A 5,791-nucleotide genomic window follows, 5' to 3' on the forward strand; every position below is an offset into this window, starting at 1 on the left:
AGTCATCTTTGCAACAAGTGCGTTGTTGCGGTATTTTCTGCAGCTGAGGTCTTGTTACAGATTTTTTTACAACAGAGGTCTTGTTCCAAAAAAAATCACAACAAAGGTCTTGTTGCAGAATCATTTCTATGAGTTTTTCTGCAACAAAGGTCTCCTTGTAATTTTTTTTCGCAATAAAGGTCTTGTTGCAGAATCATTTTTACGAGTTTTTCTGTGAACAGAGGGCTCGTTGTAGAATTTTTTCGCAACAAAGGTCTTGTTGCAGAATAATTTTTACGAGTTTTCTGCAACAAAGGTCTCATTATAGAACATTTTCGCAACAAAGGTATTGTCACAGAACCATTTTTATGAGCTTTTTATGCTGCAATAGGGCCCTTTTGCAAAAGAGCCTTGTTGTAGTTGCAACAAGCCCTTTGTTGAAAAAACAAATATCTTCTATCTTCTCCTTTCGCCATGGCTAGAGCTTGGGTTGTGGATAATCTGAGAAGCAGATTGACACCGCCGTTCACCATCGCTGGAGCTTGGCCCGTGGATGATTTGAGAAACGGATCAACACCACCGTTCGCTATGGTTGGAGCTTGGGCCGTGGATGATTTGGGAAGCAGATTGACACCCCCGTCCGCCATGGCTGGAGCTTGGGCCGTGGATTATTTTAGAAGCAGATTGAAGGGAGGAAGTGTTAGAGCATCGTGGGGAGAGAGACAAGATCGTGGGGATCGAAGACGAGAAAACGAGGGAGTAGGTGCTAGATTCGTCGAGGGGATCGAATGGTTGATTTCTGATTCTGGAACATCGTTGCCTCGCACATGTGTGGTCGTACCTGCTTGTGTCGCCACCGGCCACCGCCGATCCCGAAGCCGTCGTCGTCGCCACCGCGGTGGATGCGCTCCGGTCGCCCCACACCGTGCGCCGCTGCCGCCCCCGCGCCCTCCCAGATCCCAACGCCCTCACCCTTCCAGCCACGGAGTCGTCGGAGCCATCCTAGCCACATGAGTCAACTGAGCTGCGGGGGCATTATCTAGTTGCATGAATGTGTCCTGAAACAATAGGTAAGTTTCTGAAACGGCCACGCGTGACACGGAAGCGGGGGACGCTCTCGTCCGTTTGATCATCAGGATCCGACGGACACGGAGCCGACGGACGCGCGAGCGTTATTGATCGGTTGAAGGTAAGTTTTTTCTAAAAAAAAGAAATCTGCAATATCATCTATGTTGCAGAAGTCGTTCCACAACAACACCCGTGATGCAAAAAGGGTAAGACGAAAAATAACAATTCTATGACAGAACCTGCGTTACAAATGTTTCTGCAACACTGCATTTGTTTCAGTTGTGAGGAAAGGACTGTATAGCGCCAGATCAAACGGCTGATCCGCCCGCCGACGTGTAGTGTCGCCCTGGAAGTTGGTACCCGATTTCTGCGTTTCTTTCCTTAGCAGTGGCGACCGGCAGTCGAATAAAAATCCGCAGAACATTATTAGGAAGGCCAAACCGTAGACAGCACCAATCGGAAACGCGTTGGCCGTCTCCCTCTATTGATCAAACCATGACGATGGTATAAATAAGAGCAGTCCTACAAATCATATGCGAACCCAGCAGACGACGCGCTGCAACCTCACCCTCTGGCGCGGATTAGAAACTGCGGATCAAACCATTAACCATGAAGCCGGCCATGGCGGATCAGGCCGGTACTGGCCAGGAGGATTTGTAAGTTTTCTACTGAGTACTCGTGCAATTTATCTCTTAGACCTCCTCCAATGCAAAGGTGCTTAGATAAGAGATAAGGTGCTAAGTGCATTAAATATCTTAGCAACTCAATTCCCCAATGCATAGGTGCTTAACTTGTTGGTGCTAAGTACACTTTATTTAATTAGAATATTAAGATTCTGAAATTAGAATATTATTAATAGACTCTGCTTCCTTTTACTGTGATTCTGAATAAATCATATGTTATGGTTCAAGGTATAAGGGGAATTCGCTGCATGCCTTCCCAGAGGAGCCAAAGCAAAACCAAGTCCAAGTTTCACGTGCCGCTTCAAAGGGAAGATATGCAAGGTAAAACTCCTAACACCTTCACTTTTTTTTTCTGGGTTGCCCTATGTTCAGCACCACTGTGCATGGTCATTCGGCATTCTGAAATGTAAATGCTCTGCTTCCCATTGTTAACTTGTCCATTTTTGTTTATATGCCAAACTGTGCTTTACCTACAAAATGGGCAGCATAATTCCTCCCGTTCCAGATGGTTAGCCGAATTTCATTTTTTCAAAAGAAAAAAAATAACATTCTACACTGCTGGGTGTATCAGTGATGGGCTAGGAATTGTACTGAAAAGTGCAGCAATGCTATCGGTACCAAAAATATTTTCTAGTTCTAAAATTTACTGAAATTGGAATAATAATAGATAGACTATGTCGACAACTTAGCTTCATTTTACTTTAATTCTATTTAAGTCATATGTTCTGGTTCAGGTTTAAAGAGAATTTGAATGCCAAGACACAGGAGACAAAGCAACACCACCATCAAGCTGCTGTCTCATGCGCCGCTTCAAAAGGGAGGTATGCAAGTTTAACACTCCTAACCTCTTCTTTATTTTTTCTGGATTGCTATCTGTTTAACACCACTGTGCATCTTCATTTGGCATTCTCAAATCCTCTGGTTCTCAGTATTAAGTCGTTCATTTTTTGTTTATGTTACAAACTGTTTTCGCTGGAAAATGGTTAACACAACTCCTCCCGTTAACATTCTACGCTGCAACCTGCATCTGTGACGGGCTTAGAAATGTGCTGAAACACTCAGCAATCCGTTCAATAAAATTAATATTGCAACCGCATGTTTTGCTCTCATTGTGTTATGTCAAGTAGTTCTACTTCTACCCCGTTTCTGCCATGCAGCTGTTTATATCCAGCATCCCCACCTGACAGCTGTTCAATTCATCATGTCAAATTTTGATTCCAAACAATCTTGTCAACTTCTTAAAACATGTTTCAAGAACTCTGCATGCACCTTCATCATCATAAAAGAAAATCAAATGGGTAAATCTGTCAAATTTTAATTCTGAACAAATTCGACAAGTTTTTAATCATGTTTCTAGAACTCTGCATACACCTTCATCATGAAAGAAAAGCAACTGGGTAAATGATACAGTTACTATTTCTCACATTACGGCATGGTACTTGAGTTCACATTACTGAATCAGGAGTCGAGCTGGTTGGATGTCCATAGAGAGGAGCACTCCTGAAGGTATCAACATGGAGGAACATGCTTCGAGGTTTCAGCCTTTGCCCCTACCCAGATTTACGGGTGACTTTGACCGGGCTACCGTCGGAATTCCAGTTGTAATGCGAAAGAGGAAGCCTCCGGAGGTGAGGAACGCGCTCCGCGAAAGAAGAGTCGCGACCAAACAAAAGGACGCACGCTACCATGCGGAGGTGGCCTTGCGTAAATACAACAGAGACAACAACACCAAGGTCTTCCTCTCTCTTTCTCTCTTATCTCCGAGTATGTGAGGTCATGACAATTGGGATGGCTTTTCAGCCTGATTGTCCATTTTAAACATGTCTTTATATTTTGATTTTTTTTTTCAGTTTGAGCTGGTGGAGGTAAAAGTGATATCTATATTTTACGAGTTTGGAGGGGCCGGCGCCCATTATAACTTCACAGCTAAGCAGCCTGAGAACCAACATTCTGCTGATGCTGACAGTACCAAGCTATTCTTCTCTGAAGTCCACCTCAATTTTCGCTTTTCGGAGTGAGAATGATGTGATTATGTGCTGTATAGTTGGGCAAAATGATCCAGGTACCTTGTTGGTTTTCTTGACAGTTGTTCCTATTGTTTCTTTCCTGATTCTGGCCATGTTTCCTTATTGTTCGTGAGTTTTGCATCAGGTGCAATCAGTTGTGTTGTTCACAATCTCATATTGATATTTGTCTAACTCTTTATTTGTTCTATCGACGTTGCAGGGCGTTGCTATGGCTGTGAAAACTACCAGCCTGTTATTCACCCAAGCAGCCAAGCATACGGCGGCGGTAGTAGTACTTGTATCGACTATCCTTGCTCAGACGGCGATAGCGACAGCGACTAGTAACATAGCACTTGAATCCTGGTGCCTAGCACTGGCTTGTGTGGCTAGTCTTCTCTGGTTTATATTGACCCGCTTGCCTTTTGCGAGAATATCCATCGCATGGAGTAGATAGATGAACTTGACAAATCTGTCAGTTGGATGGGGACGCATGTCGCAACTGAATGTTAGCGTGTGTTACTAATCAGATAATGACATTTGCTTGTGGTTTGCGTCACGGTGAGTAAATGGACTCGAGTGATGTGGACATGGGATGAAAACCTCAAGAATGTTGTTGTGTTAACATGTAATGTCATATCTGATCTTGCCATTTGCTTACAGCGTAGGGATGTCTAAGTAAAATAGTATGGGAATTTTAAATATTTGTTTGTGTTTCGCCTCCTCCTCCTCGCTTGGATCTAGCCAATGATTCTGCCAGGTTGGTGGGCCGTCATGCCCCATATATCCTGTTCGGGCATCATGCTAGCCCATCACCTCATTATAAACTAGGGGGATTCTCCTGCCACACATCTGGCTAATAGATCGACGCAGACCTAGCAAACTCATGAGCCACGACATATGCCACTCTCAGACAATGCTCGAAGATAATCTCTTCAAAATCCTTCAGAAGATCAATACAATATTTGTAGACAGGCCCCAGTGGGAAGCCGTGAGTATCGAGGCAGACATAACGATGATGTTTATATGATCAAGCATACATGTCGATCAAGAGTTGATGAAGAAAGAAGTAGGAGGGTTGGCTTTTTGTAGGGATGTGTGCAACATAGTGGTATGTAGCTGGATCAATACCGTTGTCACGCAGCATGCCAGCATCACCTTTTTTTTTAGTAATAGCATCACCCTTTGTAGTGTGAATAAACACACAAAACAAAAATGTACTCTCACCTACATAGTGCCAGTTCATGCCCGGCGAAGCTTGGTGGCCATTTCTTATGGAGCCAACCATGCCGAGAGGATAGCATTGGTTCCTGTTGTACCACCTTGCTATCTTTGTTTAATAAACCTATCCATGTAATTTATTTTTGTTGGTTGATCCCAGTGCGTCCTAATTGTGCTTGAAGAGTAGCAACCCAAGCATCCAAAAGAGCGCATGTATATATCTAAAAAAAAATATTACAGTGGACCTTTAACCATACAAACACCTAACAAACAAGTTGTTAAAATACGCATATGGTCAATCTAAATAGTTTTTCACACAGGTACTAAAACGGCCGTTTGTTCAGTGAGCCAGCTAATCCAAATAAAAAAGGTTTAGTTTCATCCTCTTTATATTTATTCGAGTAAGATTGATGTATTTCTTTATACAGCTTCTTGCTAATACATGATGTAATCGCTAGCTTATATATTGATGAACAATGCATAAACGATGGTGATATTTTTGGTGAAATTTAGATACATGACAATACTCACCTTCAGTTTCGTCCTAATACCTAATGAATTAATGTTCAAACAACTACATATACTATTACCATCTCCATATTTGCTCTTGATCTGTTTGAACTCTTGTTCCTGTAAATGCAATAGACTAAAATAGACACTTTACACAGGTGAAGCATATGGAACACATCATGAGCGCTTCGAGAAAAAAGATGTTACAGAGCCATAATTCAGTACACTTGGAAGCATAACTTATTACAGTGGAGTGATTTGGTGAGTTGAGTCCATCTCATTCAGGGTCCGGGATTTCCCTAAGCAAACTACGACTACTCTGCTGTA

At 42.8% G+C, this 5,791-nt stretch overlaps 1 pseudogene; it reads left to right on the top strand.

The window, feature by feature from the left end:
• Nucleotides 1-1,668: 1,668 nt before the first annotated feature.
• LOC109769646 (uncharacterized) lies at nt 1,669-4,616 on the top strand (annotated as a pseudogene).
• Nucleotides 4,617-5,791: the final 1,175 nt, after the last annotated feature.

The sequence above is a fragment of the Aegilops tauschii genome, chromosome 5 (assembly GCF_002575655.3).
Source record: "Aegilops tauschii subsp. strangulata cultivar AL8/78 chromosome 5, Aet v6.0, whole genome shotgun sequence".
Classification (NCBI taxonomy): domain Eukaryota; kingdom Viridiplantae; phylum Streptophyta; class Magnoliopsida; order Poales; family Poaceae; genus Aegilops; species Aegilops tauschii.